The following is an 18,685-nucleotide window of genomic DNA, read 5'->3' on the forward strand; positions in this document are numbered from 1 at the left end:
ATATTCATGATCACAACAGCACAACCATGGAAACTATATTTTGATGGGTCATACACTAGGCACGGCTCGGGGGCAGGCATTTTGTTTATCACACCTCAAGGTGATAGCATCCCGAAGTCTTACAGGCTCACATTTCCATGCACTAACAACATAGTAGAGTATGAGGCCTTGATCACAGGACTCAGGTTAGCCGTACAATGGAAATTACAAGAACTACAAGTATATGGCGATTCCCAACTAGTCATTCGACAAGCAACAGATGAATATCAGACCAAAGATGATAAACTCATGCCATATAAGCAAATGGTGGACACTCTAAGGACATCATTTACTACTATCACTTTTGAGCAGATACCAAGAGATCAGAATCGAGCTGCTGACGCTATGGCTACCATCGCATCTCTACTAGATCTTCCACAGAATTCAACACGCTACGAGTTCTTGGTAGAACAACTTTGGATCCCGGCTTATGATATCCCCGAATATGAAATGATATGTTGCCTTGTTGGTTCTGAATCCCCATGGTATGGTGAGTTCTACACCTATCTCCGCGATCACACCCTTCCTCCCAACCAATCAAATAACCAACGTAAAACCTTCATTCGCCAAACTGCTTGATATACCATTATTGCCGAAACCCTATACCGACGCGGTCTTGATGGTACTCTCCTTCGATGTCTGGAACAAGGTGAGATAACAAAGGCTTTGGAAGAGGTACATGAAGGAATTTGCGGGGCTCATTCAAGTGGTCCATCACTCGCCAAGAAACTCTTGCGAGCTGGATATTATTGGCCATCTATGGAAAAGGATTCCTACTACTTTGTCAAAAAATGCAAGAAATGTCAAGTTCATGGCGACCTGATACATGCACCGGCCCAGGAACTGCAACCAATCACAACACCATGGCCTTTTTGTCAATGGGGCCTTGACCTTGTGGGTAAGATCCATCCATCTTCATCCAATGGCCATAAATTCATTATTACCGCCACTGAATATTTCACCAAGTGGATCGAAGCTGTTTCACTTACCCAAGTCACCGGCAAGCAGATCGCCTCATTCATCCTCAATTACATCATCTGCCGGTATGGTGTACCCATGTCCATTGTCACAGATAACGGTCTCCCTTTCAAAAATCAGGATGTCCGTGAGCTTTGTGAGAAATTTCATATCCAACACCGCTTTTCCACTCCCTATTACCCACAAGGCAATGGTCAGGCCGAAGCATCTAATAAAAACATATTGAGAATCCTAAAGAAGACAGTCAATGATGCCGGTCGTGATTGGCATGTTCAACTAAATCCAGCGCTATGGGCATATCGAACTAGCATTCGAAACCCTACAGGTGCAACTCCTTATTCATTGGTCTATGGTGCAGAAGCTATCTTGCCTATTGAGGTCGAGATACCATCATTAAGGGTTTCCTTGCACAATCTCATTGATGATGACGCATACAGAGTCTCACGCCTTCAGGACTTGGAGCTACTTGATGAGAAGCGACAAGCTGCATACAACCATCTCAAAGCCTATCAGCAGCGCATGAGTAGAAGCTACAATCACCGAGTTAGACCTCGTACATTTGAGGTAGGTGATCTTGTTCTTCGAGAGAATCCTCGCAACCAACCAAACAGAGAACATCAAGGCAAGTTTGAATCAAATTGGCTAGGCCCATATGTTGTCACTGCTGTATTTGGGTCCGGGGCATATCAGTTGGCTACATCAGACGGAGAACCGCTCGCAGATCCAATCAACAGCATGCACCTCAAACGGTTTTACACATAAGCTGTACAGAGCATCAGGCTCCCCTGCCTATCAGAAAATACCAAAAAACATTCAGAAAAATGTCCTGAAGAAAATATAAAAACATTCAAAAAAGTAAAGAAAAAAATCATGCATCCAAACGGTGAACAACCACTCCGGTGGCACCTTGGGTAAGTGCGATGGTGAAAACCTGGCAAACAGGCGCCACTCGTAAAGGCAATGGCTCCAGTATCTTTCAGGCTCATTGCGATCACATTCATGCACACATACATCCATCCATCCAAACCATGGCTTGTTATTTGATCTGCAATTAAGAAAATACTCCATGCGTCTAGCATCCCACCTTTTCATAGTCAGGTCTACAAACTGGGGGCAATACCCTTACCCTCGTGAAGGAAGTGGATTCTACATTGTCTCATATGATTCATTACGCTCTTCATTCAGGCAATCATCAGAAAATATCAAAAACATTAAAAAAAAATGACTCTCAAAATACCAAAAACATTCAAAATTGTTTCACAAAATCCAAAAAACATCGGAAAACCCATCAAAAATCACACAAAAACATGGCAACACCTTGTACATATTTATCCGATCAGATACAAAATAAACATTGACAAAATACTCACACAATGACCATTTACCAATCAAACCACACAATCGACATTAACAAATCCAAACCTGTCTTTAAACAAGGATGCATCCTTCCTTACCAAAACAAAGACAAGATGACGTTTTCTTTGACAAGAAAATTATGTTAAGCTATCAAATACTTGGTTGATTTGTGAGTACAATCATTCGTTTATCTATATCGGGATCTTTCAGCATTGTTTTGTATCATTTGCGCATTATTTCCGATGAAGTTCTGGGGCATGTACTAATGGTGTCTACGTGGGAAGTTCACCAAGCTACGTGATCTTATGCCAAATGCAGTCATAGATCACTACGGCTTGCTGACTACAGCGTATACCTCGACCATATGAGCATGAACCATTACCAAGGATCCATATTCTTTATTCTTTATGTATATATTGTTTGTTTACAGGTACAATGCTCATTCTTTGGTTCCTCCTCATCCAATTTGGATAAAGGTTTTTATTTCTTAGTACGGTATGCACTTGTCTCGGGATATGATCAGCCTAAGATCAAGGAGGACGATCCAAGTCATGCATGAAAGGAGATAATCCTTATCTGTTCCGCAAGCAATACTCAGGTCAACTTGATCCATTATATCAAGTTGCTTGTATTAACTTGCTATATCAAAATCCATGTAAGAAATACTCTGGTCATCTTGAATCTTTATGTCAAGTTGCTTGTATTTTCTTACAACATTTTAAAGCTCAATGATGAAAAATAAAGCACCATGGATCGTCATTCCATCTCATCTATATATACTGCATTTCGTTGCATTCCACCCATCCATACATTCATAATAGCTGCATATCATGCATACGTAGTCATAATAATGCATACTCTATTTTACTCATCTTCTTCCATAGGACTCGATCCTAGTCCTCCATATCTTCTATCTAACATCAAATCCCCCCTCACCCTCCCTATCTTGATCATCAACATCATCGTAATCCCTTCATCGCTTCCCATCCTCACTCATCCACAAAATTAAGCCAGTTACTCTATCTACACAGATACATCGACTCCCACACACCTAGACTATCAACAGATACTCTGATCAAGTATCTTCGGGTCTCAACAGGTAATCGATTATGGTAATCCTAGACTACATCAGGCATTTATCACAATGACCTAGTCTCAACGGGGTTGCCATGATTCTCCACAACCATCCATCACACACACACACTATCAATTGATCAACCAATCAAACACAATCCAACGGACAATTACATCAATTGTCTACGTCTCAACGAGTATTTTGCTTCATATACCTTGACTTCATCGGGCAATTACATCAATTGTCTAAGTCACATCAGGTCACTTTGATTCACTTACTCAGACTTTATCATGTCCAAGCGACCAACTGACATCAACTGTCACGCTTTGACTTGACCGGGGCAATTAAACCGATTGCACCAGATTGTCCAAACAATTTTGATCAATTGTATAGCATCAATCCAAACCCCACACTACATCTGCTATGTATCTCTTGCATGACCTCAGGGTACTCGCTGGCTTGTTGTTTCTTCATATTCACTCCATTTTCTCCCATTCTTTCATCATTAGTTCTAATTTCTTCTATTCTACCTCCCCTCCACTTTTCATTCTTTTTCGAGAGATCGCCCGATTTTTCAAAAAAAAAATTCGGCCCATCTCTCGAGGGGGCATACCACCCATTAAATTTACATTTTATGGGGCATTTCTTCACACCTATTTTTCTTTCTTTGAAACGACGCGATAAACCGCACCGTCTCAAAGAGGGGCAAATGTAGTCACATAAATCTGTCCACTTAATTAAATGAATACTTAGTATTTATTTGATTATTTAACCATCAATTAATAATTAATTAAATTAATATTTAATTAATTCATCTTAACCCTCTTCTCCTATTAATTAAATAAATTATTCAATTTATTTGATTTAATTCACTTAACCAAATTCAGACCATTAATTAAATAAATAAATCATATTTATTTAATTAAAATATTCTCACATTTAAATAAATTAATATTTATTTAAATCCCCCAAAATCCCACCTCTCACATTTAAATAAATTAACATTTATTTAAATCACCTTTATCCTCTACCCACTTGTATTTTCCTACAAAAGCAAGTTGCACAACTATTTTAAATAAATTATTTATTTAAAATCCTATTTATCCTCACCCACTTGAAACCTTTAATGGTTTCCCTTAAAGTATTCAAACTTGATGGCTTTAAAGTCTTCAAACTTGATGGCTTCCTTCTATAATCTTCTTAAGACTTTAATGGTTTTCCTTAAAGTCTTCAAGCCTTTAATGGTTTCCCTCAAAGTCTTCAAGCATTTTAATGCTTTATCTTCATTTTCTCATTTAAATAAATTAATATTTATTTAAATATTTATCCAAATTCAACTTACACCATTTAATTGAAATAAATGATTTTATTTTAATTGAAAATACCAAAATTTCTCCCACTTGCATTTTCCTACAAAATCCACTTGTATGCCTAAACCCCTTCTAGATTCTTCTAAACCCTTCCTAATTAGCCTAAATCCATCCCTTAAATATTGTCACATTCCTAAGCAAATTGGAGTCACTTCTCAAAGACTCCAAAGTCTTTGAAAAGCAATTAATGCTTTGTGTGTTCAACAAATTAACCCTCAAAGTCTTGGATAACCTTTGAAAGCTTCCAACCTTCAACCACTTAATCCCCAAAGTCTCCAATAACCATTAATGGTTAATTCAACCCTCCCACATGGTTAAAACATTTGTTTTGACTCAACCTCTACCCAACCCAAAGGTCTCATCAGGCCATTAATGCTTTGACCATGATTATCTCTTAAACATTTGCACAAAGGTTTATCCTTGGATTAACTCTTAATCCAGTGGGTAATCTTAATTTAGACTTGACCCTTGCCTTCTAGATAACCATGAGGTCTTCTCAGGCCTTTAATGCCTCCAACCTCTTCTCTCAACCCAATCCTATGTTGAAACTTGTCACCATTTTATTGGTGCCAATTGTGCACATGGATCCCCAACTTTCAATCCTAACCCTTGTTAAGATTGCTCAATCTTAACCCTTCATTTCCCTATTTCTTCTATAAATAGAACCCTTCTCCTCAAGCAAAAGGAGAAGCATTTTAGAGTATTGTTGTTATACTGGCATTAACATAGAGCTTTTTCATAGCATCACTATCTACTCTAGCATAGTATTTAGCTTTTCATTTCATATTTGAAGCTTAGTATTAAATCTCAATCCTCCATAAGCATCCATAGTGCAAAAAGCTGCTGAGAGCTACACTCATTTGGGACTTGGAGAGGAGAGGAACAAGGGAGGAGCAACTATGAGCATCTTGATTAGCTATTTCATTTTATGTTTATATGCTTTCTATTTCATGCTTAATATCTCTCTTGATATGCCTGTTTAGGATAATCTTTTGTTGCTAACACTAACGTTTGTTTCTTGTGCTCTTGTGTGTGTTGCCATCAAACAGATTTTCTAATCCTTTTTGCAGAGCATCATTTGGTGAACCCGACGTGAATCCAAACACCAAAAAGATCAACTTTTTTTTTTTTTTTTAACCAATAACATGTTTGAATGTTGAAAATGTCACACAGGTTGCGATTTTGACACTGTTTTGGTGCGTTTGGCATTATTTTGGCGCTATTCCCCCTGTTTCAGTGCTTTTCCCTTCTCTGTCTTTCCCTTTCTTTTAATACGTTTGTGTTAAATAGTGCCTCTGTTCAAACGCAGACTAGCGCTATTGTAACAAAACGTTGTACAAATCACTTTGTAACCAAAAATAAATAAAAAACCAAAAAAAAAAAAAAAATTTAGGCTTGTAGAAGCCCACCAAATAGGCGGATTTTACTAACTATTTTTCTCTTTTGTGCAGATTTAAATTAGATTAAAGAGTAGATTTATATTTTTTACTAACTTGTTTTTGAAGTTGGTTTTAAAAATGAATTCACTTTTTATTTTGGTTTAAAATTAACTTCACATTTCAAATTTGGGCTTTTAAAAAAAGAATCACACATTTGTTTGGGGCTCTTAAAAAGAATTTCATTGTTCCAAGGTAAAAAGAACCACAAACTTACACAAAAACAACTTTTTTTTTTTTTTTTTTTTTTTGCAAGTTAGGAAACAAACTTCGTTTTGGTGCTTAAAATCAACAAGGCAAATTTTATTTCTTGCATCAAGATAAAACTCACAATCCACACTTCCATTTTTGGTGCAAATAAAATTCACAATCAACTTGTCTCATTTTCAAAGCAATCTTACTTCATGCAAACGTGTTTTTCATTAAGTTGACCAGGATTTTCAAATTCTAGTTTACTCAAACAATTGCCTTTGAAAATTAAAAAGAACACCATGATTGTTGGAGCAACATCTCCAAATAGTTAGATCACATTGCAATGATAGATTAAAAAGAACAAGTGTTTTTCGTGCTTGGCACACTTGTGCAAAGAGTTGGTCGAGTGGTCCTACTTCTAACACACACTATCCTCTCCCTTGGCTTTCGTGGTCCTAGGTGCAAGAGAAAAGTGTTAGTAACGCTCAAATTTTATCTTTTTAAGAGAGGCCTGCCAAGGGATCGATACTCTTGGGAACGACCTCGAGCGGTAAATCCTTCGAGCCGCTATAGAAATCAGGTGAGAGCGAAAGCTGTAGCCTTGGGTATAGCTGTTCCTACAGTGTAACTGGCCGAAAGGACAAATGGGCCCCACCACCAGTTACAAGGCTCTTAAGTGAGTCACTGCAGAATGAACTTATGTCCAAAAACATCGAACATGACTAAACACCTTTAAGTAGTAGCCCACCCGTTCTATTGATTGAGGATATTTGAGGTATAATTTAGTGCAAGAGCATAGATGGTTTTGCTCCCAAGATACTCACCATACATATTTCCTTGAGTAGAAACATAGCTTTTTGAAAGGTCACTTGTGGCTTGATAAAAGTGGTGACTCCCCCATCATAGGGATCATCTATTTGTTATGCTCGTGCAAGACTTAGTATATCACATCCTTACCTGCCACGACGGGATTCATAAGGTATGTAGTACCAAAGTTGAAGAAATATCAAGATGTGGGCTAAATTTATCACAACTGGCCATTTGACCTTAGGGATAAAGAGTGTTTGAAGTGTGTTCGTTTTACAGACCTAGTGCAAATTGAGCCGACTTCAGGCTTTGGAATTACACCTTAAAATAAATCTAAAGGAAGGGTCAAAAATAAGTCCAAGGATTGGGTTGATCTAGACCCATACTCATTTGTGCCTTTTGAGGCAACATTCTTGTGTTTGTGTGCTTGCTTTGTTTTCTTGTCAAAGAAAAATCAGAAAATCAATCCCAAAAACAAAGTATTCATCCAACATCTGTCAACACAACCAAAAATACCAAAAACAAAGTGCAAACAAACAAAGAGTCAAAAATTTATGACCATTCTTCACATCTTGCAAAAGAAGAAGTGTCATCAGAGTATCACCTTGAAAAGGAGACCACTAAGCTCAAAGGCTTTAATCAAAAGGAGGAAATTCTTCTATATCAATCGACAAATCTTTGTCTCCCATAGAGTCTTTCTACATCGCATGCGTCTCTATCTTCAAGGTAAAACAAACGAGTTTGATTCCAAATCATTGAACCGTAGAGCTTTTATGCAATATAGAGCTCTGAGTTATCACAAAAATCAAGGAGGAAAGATTAATCCCAAATTCTTCCCAAACATTTGTATCACCTACAACACAGCTCGAGAAGTGCCACCAACACCTGAAAGGGAAGAAGAAGAGTTTGTTCCATTTGTGACACAAAGTTTTTATTGAAAGATTGAAAGTTGAAAACAAAAACATCCATCATCTCATTCATACATCATTATTCCATCATCAATCCATTCCAAAAATTCTCAAAGCATTAAGAGGTTCTTGTCCCAAATTCTCTTTTTAGATATTGCTTGAAATCAAACACATCACATCACTTTTTAGATTGTTTCTACATCTAGGATAAGCTCATCCTAAGAGACACATCTACGCAGGTTAAAACTAGTTCATGAGTGAATCCTCTCATTACTAGGTAGTCAAAGTCTGTAACACATCTCAGATTTCTCTACACCTTATCACATCCAAACTCCTCAAAACAAACAAGCAATTCAAAGAAAGAATTTCGGTTACATCTACCTTAGAGTGCTAGAGATCTACATACAACACAAATCACCAACCATCGATCTTTCATTTCATCACCAACTCATCATCATCTTCAATCAACTTCAAACACAAACTTGCAAACAAAATGGCTCAAACCCGATCGCGATCAAGGCAACGAGAAATAGAAATTGAGGAAGAAGAGGACAACCTCAATGAATTTCAAGAAGCACTTGGAGGAAATGTAAATGATGAAAACCCAGGTACACCCACTCCTTCAACAATCGAAAGGGTTCAGCATAATCCTCATTTTAACAGATTATTTGATGAAATACTAAGGAGCAACGCAGATGCTCACTTCTTAAAACTCGCTCAAGAAGGAGCCAAACTCCCCTCAGACTTTGATCTTGCCCAATTAAGACAAGCATCAGAAAGACAAAGTCGCCATGAGGAGGAAAGACGTAGAGATCCCATCAGATATAACATCCCTCGAGGTAACCCACCACCTCCTCCTCCAAATGAAATGGAGATGTTGCGGCAACAAGTCGCGAATCTCGCCCAACAACTTCATAGTGGTGTTAAGACCAATCAATTTTCACTTAACGACATCTGTCCCTATCCGTTTGATAGGAATCTTTATATGCCACCCTTTCCACGCGGGTTTGAAACACCCAAATTTGAAAAATATAGAGGAAAGGGGGATCCCCTTGATCATGTCCGAGAATTTCATTCTGCTTGTCTTGAAGTAGCTTATGAGGACACATACCTAATGCGCCTTTTTCCCCAAAGCTTGGGAGGAACAACCACATCATGGTTTTCCCGACTTCCAGGTGGCATTAGAACATTTGAGGAACTCATCCAGAAGTTCCTATCTCATTACTCTTATAATATTGAACGCGACATCACCATGGCTGATCTATGCAACACCAAACAAAAACTAGGTGAATTATTCGCAGTATTCCTGCAACGATGGCGCCAAATGTCTAGCAGACGTTCTCTTCAGTTACCTGAACGAGAACTAGTGGAAATTTTCATTTCCAACTTAAACGAAGAAATGGAATTTCACCTAGATGTCAAAGACACAGACTCTTTTAACGATATGATCACCAAGGGTATAAAATGTGAAAGGGCACTCATCAAAAAAGGACTCATCAAAATCTTTAATGAACCAAAAGATGCTCCTCGCCCGCGCTTCAATAGCGATAAACCGAACTTCTGGAACAAGAATAAGAACATCGTCAACGATGGAGTTGTGGATGCTCGGACTGTCCAAAATGCACAACCTGTGGTTCGGTTTGCAGGACAAAATCCTCCACCTCAAAATAACACAAATGTTCCTCTTAATCAAGGTCGCATCACATCTCATGATGAACCAAGACCTCGTCCACAAAAACAAAAACGCACATACAAAACCTTTATCAAGGAATCAATCTTAATTGTCGGTATAGACTCTGTAGTCACATAAATCTGTCCAATTTAATTAAATGAATATTTCCTATGTATTTGATTAAAAATCCACTCACCATCAGTTAATTAAATCAAACATTTAATTAATTCATCTTCAAACATTCTCCTATTAATTAAATAAATTATTCAATTTATTTTAATTAATTTATTCAACCAAACTCACAATCAATTAAATGATAAATCATATTTATTTCATTTAATCCCCTATTCCTCTTTTAAATAAATTAAATAAAACATTTATTTAAATCATTTATCCCACCCCCCCCCCACTTGCGTTTTCCTACAAATGCAATTTGCACACATTTATTGAAATAAATTTATTTATTTTAAATAAAAATCCTATTTTCCCTCACCCACCAAATCCACTTGCAATCCTAACCCCCTTCTAGATTCTTCTGACCCCTTCCTAATTAACCTAATCCATCCCCTAATTATTGTCACATTCCTAAGCAACTTGAAGTCACTTCTCAAAGACTTCAAAGTCTTTGAAAAGCATTTAATGATTTGTGTTCAACAAATTAACCTCCAAAGTCTTCCAAAACCATTAATGGCTCTTACATAACCATTAATGGCTCTTACATAACCATTTATGGTTATTTCAACTTGCACTCATGTGTGTCTCCTCAAACATTTATTGCTTTGACCATGGTTATCCCTTTTTCCTTTGCACAAGAGTTTATACATTGGATAAAAGATTTATTCTTTCAATAAAGAATTTATTCATTCAACTAACCTTGACCTTAACTCCCAAGTTAACTCTCAGGTCATGTCAAGCATTTAATGCTTATTCTCTCTCCTCTCAACCTATCTCACATTGACACTTGTCATCCTAGGATTGGGTTGAAAGCCCTCACATGGATCTCAAATCATTCAATCCTGACCCTTGTTGAGATTACTCAATCTCAACCATCCATTGCTCCATTTTACCTATAAATAGAGCTCACATTCCTCATTTTCAAATCCTCAAGCCTCAAGCATTCTCAACTCTCAAGCATTTAGCATTCATAAGTCATAAATCATTTTAGAGAGCATTTAGCATAAATCATTAATCATCTTGTCATTTTGGTTTAAAATAAATCATTTTAGCATCTATAAACATCTAGTATTAACTTTTCATTCATATTTAGAGCAAATACTTTAATCTTGAATCTCCATAAGCATCCATAGTGCAAAAAGCTGCTGAGAGCTACACTATTTTGGAACTTGGAGAGGAGAGGAACAAGGAAGGAGAAGCTACCAGCATGGTAGAGAGCATTTGGAGGAGCTTAGTTGCTTTTTATAGATTCCTTAAGCTTTCTTTTTGCTTAGTAGTGTATTTCTTGATATGCTTGCTTAGGATAATTTTTAATTTATGATTTTCTAAAATCTAACAATCGACTCTTGTTGTTTCTTGTTCAGGTGTTTGTTTATCCTAACCTTGTCCTTTTTGCAGAGCATCATTTGGTGAACCCGACGTGAATCCAACACCCAATAATATTTTTTTAAGCAAAATTAACTTGTTTGATTGTTTAGCTTTGTAATGCCCCACCAGGAACCCTAAAGGAAAACAACACAACTAGGCAACTAAAGGGTGAAATAATTTTTTTTTTTGTTAAAGAGTAAGAGCACTAACTAAAACCATTGCATGTTTAACAACATAGCGGAAGTCTACCATATGTTTTCTTAAGGGTAACCAACAAAGATTAATTTCCTAGATTATATTAACACCACGGTTAATCCATTTAATTAGATAAATTGAAAACTTAAGTTTAAAACTGCACATACATCCAAATTTCATAATAAAGAAATAAAAGTATTCCAATGTATCCAATTTTCATAAACCATTTAAACATAAGATCAAAACAATAACATTCATTTCACTGACATAATAATATTATAATATCCATAAATACATGGCTTCCAATAATACCACTAGTTACAAAGATACAATATCAAAGTTACATAAAAGTCTGATACAATGACCACAAGGTCTCAACTAAACAACGATCTCGAACAAGAGCTGGTACATAAACCACAAACCAAGAAACACCAACGAAGTCTTTCCTCGCCTGAAGATACAATCTAGAACATCCGATGGGAAGTGACACTACCACTCGACCATGTGATCCCGAAATGGAACCACCCCACCATGCTAGGAGATAGTAGAAAACCCTCAAGCAAGCAAAGTAAGACAAGTACAAAAGGAATACAAGACTCTGCAAAAATCCATGTAACACAACTCATAAAACACTAGTGACTCTAAGGAGAGAGTGTCATCGTATAGCTTGATGGTTACCATGGTACAACCTCCATAGGTCCCAGCCCCCATCCTTGGGCCTCTCCTGGTAACCTCTCCCGAGCCTCCGGTTCCAACTAAGTCTCATGCGGACCCTACCAATCCTTTCGTGAAGAAAAGGTGGTAAGTTTGTCATTCCAGGCCTTCTCGTAACATTATGAGCCCTGTACAAGCACTCACCTATGCATGAGGTACACTTATCTTAATTAATATTTATCTCACTCCCCCCCAATATATTATTATGTTATCACTTTTTAACTAACTTTTGGCAGGTTATCCTATTATCCACTTTGGGCACAGCCCCCGCTCGAAAGCTACTCTCTCTCATAGAACACTAACAGGAAATGTCTCTCACTACGAGAACTCTATGGTGAAACAGACAACCATAAACAATCCTAACAAAGCGCAGGTGAAGGATACATAAGCACTAACCCAAGATTGACCATTTGGACAAAACACACAATGGCTCACATCAAAAAGGTTATACAACAACACCTGGTCAAGGAGAAATAATAACATAGAACACAATGACAACTCAACCAGAATTGAAACAAAATTAAGTCTGACTACAAACAACATTTACACAAGACCCTAATATAGGCAATCTTTCTTTACAACAGCCAAAAGCATAAATAATTGCAAATAAGGAATTTCCAGAAAATAAGAAAATACAACTATATTAATACAAGAAATCAATGTTGTCATTTGTCCAATAAAGTTAAATAAAATCACATAAAAATTAACCCCCTAATTATATGTTCATGATTAATTTGCAAATAAACCCGATTAGATTTTATAAATAATCTAAATTAAATTCCAAATTCCAAATTATATATAATAATATAATATAATTACATAAATATATATATATATTCTACGAATATAATATCATATAATTTTATCACATTAAAATATATAATAAAAAGAAGATTTAATTTTGAAATATCTTTCATTTCCAAAATAACATAATTAAAACCATAGAAAATACTATATACATATATATATATAATATTTTTTTTTTTTAATTTTTTTTTTTTAATTAATGTTTTTTTTTGGTTTTTTTTTTTTTGTTTTTTGTTTTTTTTTTAAATTATTTTATTAATTTTTTTTTTAATACAATAATCTAAAACAAGTAAATTCTATTTTCACCCAAAATTTATTTCCAATCAATTTTATTTACAGGAAAATTAATTAATACATAATATCTCCAAAATAATTTCCCTTAACTTTTAATAATATAATAAATTTAATTAATATTTAAATTTATTTCTGTAATAACTAATAATATCACAGAGATACACAAATATTAAAAAAGACTATCATAGCCAAATGTCAAAACAAAAAGCAAACAAATGATTTCTCTAGTAAATTTCATTCCTCTCAAATCCTGCAATTTCCATGCACAATAAAAATATTGACAAATTTTCTATAATAATTTTTTTTCCTAATTTTCCCAAAATTACATTCTTCACATAAATTAGAAATACACATTAGGCATAGATTTTAAAACAAAACTCGAATTCACCAAAAGAGGGTTTGTATTCGACAATAACTTTACACACACACATCAATCAGAGAAAAATAGAAATATTTACTAAAAACCCACAACTAAGAATTCATCCAACCTGGTATAGCTTTCCTGGAAGAAATCTGTAGAAGAGCCCTAATTTTTTCAATAAGCTTCCAATAAATTTATTCACCTAAATTCACGACCTGTTCTTGTATATCTAAAATAAAAACATATTCCCTATTTAAACTAAAATTCTAGGTTCAATAGTTTTTTCACAAAAAACCTAAATTTAGAATAATAGTAATTTTATTTTATTTTCTAATTTTATAACAAAAGATAAACTAACATGCAATAATTAAAAATCATTAATCTTTCTTTTCTTTTCTCATGCAAATTAATTAATTTTCTAAATAAAGAATTAAAGCAATACTTTAATTCTAATTAATTCTTTTATTCATTTATTTATTTAATCTTTTATTTAGTTATTTATTTAAAATTCTTTTATTTATTTATTCTTTTATTTATTTATTTATTTATTTATTCTTTTATTCTTTTAATTATTTATTCTTTTATTCTTTTATTTATTTAAAATTCTAGGAAATAATAAATACAATTAATTTAATTTATTTTTCCACAAAATTTAAATAAAAATATATTTCTAATATCATGCAGCTTGCAATTTAATTTAATAATTTCTTTTAATTAACTAAATTTATAATCTCAATGCATAAACAATTCAACTATGAGATAATACCATAAATTTAATTAATTAATTAAAACCACTAAACACACAACTGAGCAAATCAAAGCAAAGACTCATAAGAAGATCAAAATGACAAAAATACGAAGGCAGAACAAACTGACAAGATGACCATCTAACAACACTCACACGAGTGTAACTGAATAAAATAGGGTCAACTACTATATTCTCCACTTCCATCAAAAAATATAAGGCACGCTCAAACCTATGAAGCCAGGTGGAAACGATACCCCGTACCTACCCGGTACTTGTAACTGCAATATCCTGCATCACCGAACTACGCATGCATATATATACAATATAGAAAACATGGCATACACACCGATGAAGGAGAATCGTGACGTTCTCTGTCTCACCGAAATGAGTGAAGGAAAATCATCCCCTTGCATCCAATACACTCGCAAACACACAACATATAATTACACATTGCATAGATAAAGTAAAATGTCAATACATATCAATAATCTATCAAATGCCATAAATCACAAGTACTAAAATACTGCAAATAAATTATACATCTTATCTCCAGATAAAGCATAATGTCATAAAAATCTAAATAACATATCATGGTAATGTATCCACTGAAAACAAACAATAATAAAATATGAGTCTAAAGAGTTCAAACGAGTAGGGGTACTACAAGCTTGACACACAGGTCGCGCTTTGGCACTTTTGTTGTGTTTTGGCACTATTGTTTTTTGTCTTTTAGCACTTTTGTTGTTACAATAGCGCTATTGTCAAATAATTAACGCTTTTGCCAGTAGTTTGACGCTTTTGTATTTATATTAGTGCTTTGTATTGCTGTAGAAATCTTTTCTTTTAATGTTTTTGTAGTCATTTTAGCGCTTTTGTGTTAAAGTAGCGCTTCTGTTTTTATACAGACTAGCACTATTGTAACAGAACGTTGTAAAAAAGGTCTTGTAATTGATAAAATTATTTTTCTTAGGTTTGTGGGAGGCAGAATATATATGGAATATAACATTTAAGTATAAGTGACATTTCCTCTTCTCTTTTCTCTTTCTTATACTTTAAGTTATATTCCATATATATTGTCAGGATGTTTGAGAGGGGTTTCAGACCTCTAGGAGTTGTAATGCAAAATCTAGTTTTTGGAAGATCCTCCAAATTTCAGACAGTCAAATTTCAGGGCATTTTAGGATCAGGATTGTAGAATTTGTAACCAAGATCACAATTTAGGCTTGTGTAAGCCCACACTAACATTTGATCACTGACTGTGTGCAGGTTCTAATCTTTTTTTATGCAGGGGAAGGAGTTAGTTTAGAGGCTTTAAGTTTCTTTTTTTACTTTCTTTCAACAAAAGTTGGTTAAAAAGAATCCACTCTCCCTTCTTGTACAAGTTAAAATAAACCTCACATTTTATTTTGGAGTGCATAAAATGAACCTCAAACTTGTTTTTGGTGTTTAAAAGAAAATTCATCTTTCTTTATTACAAGGTAAAAAGAACAACAACTTCAAATTTGCTTTCATTGCAAGTTAGGACTCATTTTTCTTTTGGTGCTTAAAATCAACAACACAAATTTGATTTCCTTGCATCAATCCGGACTTAAAAATCACAATCCACACTTCAACTTTGGGCAAGTAAAAAGAACAATCAATTTGTGTTATTCTTTGTTGCAAAACGATTTTACTTCATGCAAATGTGTTTTTCATTAAGTTGACCAGGATTTCAAATTCTAGTTTACTCAAACATAATGCCTTTGAAGTTAAAAAAGAACATCACGGTTGTTGGAGAAACATCTCCAAATAGATAGAAAATCATTGCAATGATAAGTTAAAAAGAACAAGTGCATTTCGTGTTTGGCACACTTGTGCAAAAGAGTTGGTCGAGTGGTCCTACTTCTAACACACACTATCCTCTCCCTTGGCTTTCGTGGTCATAGGTGCAAGAGAAAAGTGTTAGTAAAACTCAAATTTTTTATCTTCTTAAGAGAGGCCTGCCAAGAGACACATCACTCTTGGGAATGACCTCGCGCGGTAAATCCTTCGAGCTACTATAGAAATCAGGTGAGAGTGAAATTTGTAGCCTTGGGTATAGTTGTTCCTATAGTGTAACTTGTCGAAAGGACAAATGGGTCCCACCACAAGTTACAAGACTCTTAAGTGAGTCATTGCAGAGTGAACTTATGTCCAAAGACATCGAAAATTACTAAACACCTTTAAGTAGTAGCCCACCCATTCTATTGATTAAGGATATTTGTGATATAATTCAGTGCAAGAGCATAGATGGTTTTGATCCCAAGATACTCACCATACATATTTCCTTGAGTAGAAACATAGCTTATTGAAAAGTCACTTGTGGCTTGATGAAAGTGGTGACTCCCCCATCATAGGGATCATCTATTTGTTATGCTCATGCAAGACTTAGTATATCACATCCTTACCTACCACGACAGGATTCATAAGGTATGTAGTACCAAAGTCAAAGAAATATCAAGGTGTGGGCTGAATTTATCACAACTGGCCATTTGACCTTAGGGATACAAAGTGTTTGAAGTGTTTTCATTTTAGTCAAGACCAAGTGCAAATTGAGCCGACTTCAGGCTTTGGAAAGAAAACACCTAAAATACACTTAAAGGAAAGGGTCATAACAAGTTCAAAGATTGGGTTGATCTAGACCCACACTTATTTGTGCCTTTTGAGGCAACATTCTTGTGTTTTTGTACTTGCTTTGTTTTCTTGTCAAAGAAAAATCAAACATCAATTCCAAAACAAGTATCCATTCAACACAAAAACAGTTTCAAAAATACCAAACAAAGATCAAAAACAAAGTGCAACAACAAAGTTTCAAACTATATGACCATTCTTCACATCTTGAGAAAGAAGAATCCTCGTCAACACATCAACTTGAAGAAAAGACCATTAAGCTCCAAGGCTTTAATCAAAAGAAGGAAATTCTTCTATCTAAATAGACAAATCTTTGTCTCTCATAGAGTTTTTCTACGTCACATACGTCTATACCTTCAAGGAAAATCAAATGAATTTGATCCAGAGTCATTGAACCGCAAAGCTTTTATGCAATAAAGAGCTTTAAGTTATCACAAGAACAAAGGAGGCAAGATAAATCTTGATTTCTTTCCCCACATTTGCATCACATACAACGTAGCATGAGAAGAACCACCAACTCCTGAACAAGAAGAGGAAGAGTTTGTCCCTTTTGTAACACAAAGCTTTTATTGAAGTTAACCATTTCATCCATTTCTCACCTTCACATCTTCACTTCATTTCAACTCTCAAAACATTAAGAGGTTCTTGTCCTAACGTTCTCTTTTAGATATTGCTTGAATCAAACATAACAAATCACTTTTAGAGTGTCTCGACATCTAGGATAAACTCATCCTAAAGAGGCATTTCTATGCAGGTTAAAACTAGTCTTTGAGTTAATCCTCTCATTACTAGGTAGTTGAATCTGTAACACATCTCAGATCCCTCTAAACCTTATCACACCAAACTTTGTCAATCAAACACAACAAGCAATTCAAGAAAGGACTTTGGTCACATCTACCTTTAGTGCTAGAGATTCAGATGCAAAAAACTCCACCAAACATAAATCTCTCATTTCATCAACTCATCATCATTTTCACCCAACTTCAACAAAAACTTGTGAACAAAATGGCTCACACTAGATTGAAAACTAGACAACTAGAGATCAAAAAAAGAGGAGGATGAAAACCTCAACGATTTTCAAGAGGCAATTGGTGGAGGCACAAATGCTAAAGATCCCTAATCATCAAGGGAATCTTAATAATCAAGGGGATCCTCCTCAATGGTTCATTCATCCATTCCTTATATTTCTATACATTGGGGAAACCAAATACATCTTTCTTATAATCCAAAAAGCATGAGCGCATGGCTCCAAAAAAATTGAAATATCGAAAAATAAAAATAAAAAAATCGACAAAATCAAATAAAAATTGAAAATCAAAGCATGAGCGCATGGCTCACCCATCAATTCAACAACAGGAAGACTCTCAAATTCTGAGATCAAACTAACCATATGTCTTGTTAATCAATTCATCACTCTAAATCTATCGATATCAACATGTCTGATACAGGGATGGGTACACTCGAAACCAAACAGATCAGTCTTATACGGGGTACTCACTCTTTGAAACCAGACATTTTTATCAATCATCAAACAAAACAAAA

Source organism: Cryptomeria japonica, chromosome 2, assembly GCF_030272615.1.
Source record: "Cryptomeria japonica chromosome 2, Sugi_1.0, whole genome shotgun sequence".
NCBI lineage: Eukaryota > Viridiplantae > Streptophyta > Pinopsida > Cupressales > Cupressaceae > Cryptomeria > Cryptomeria japonica.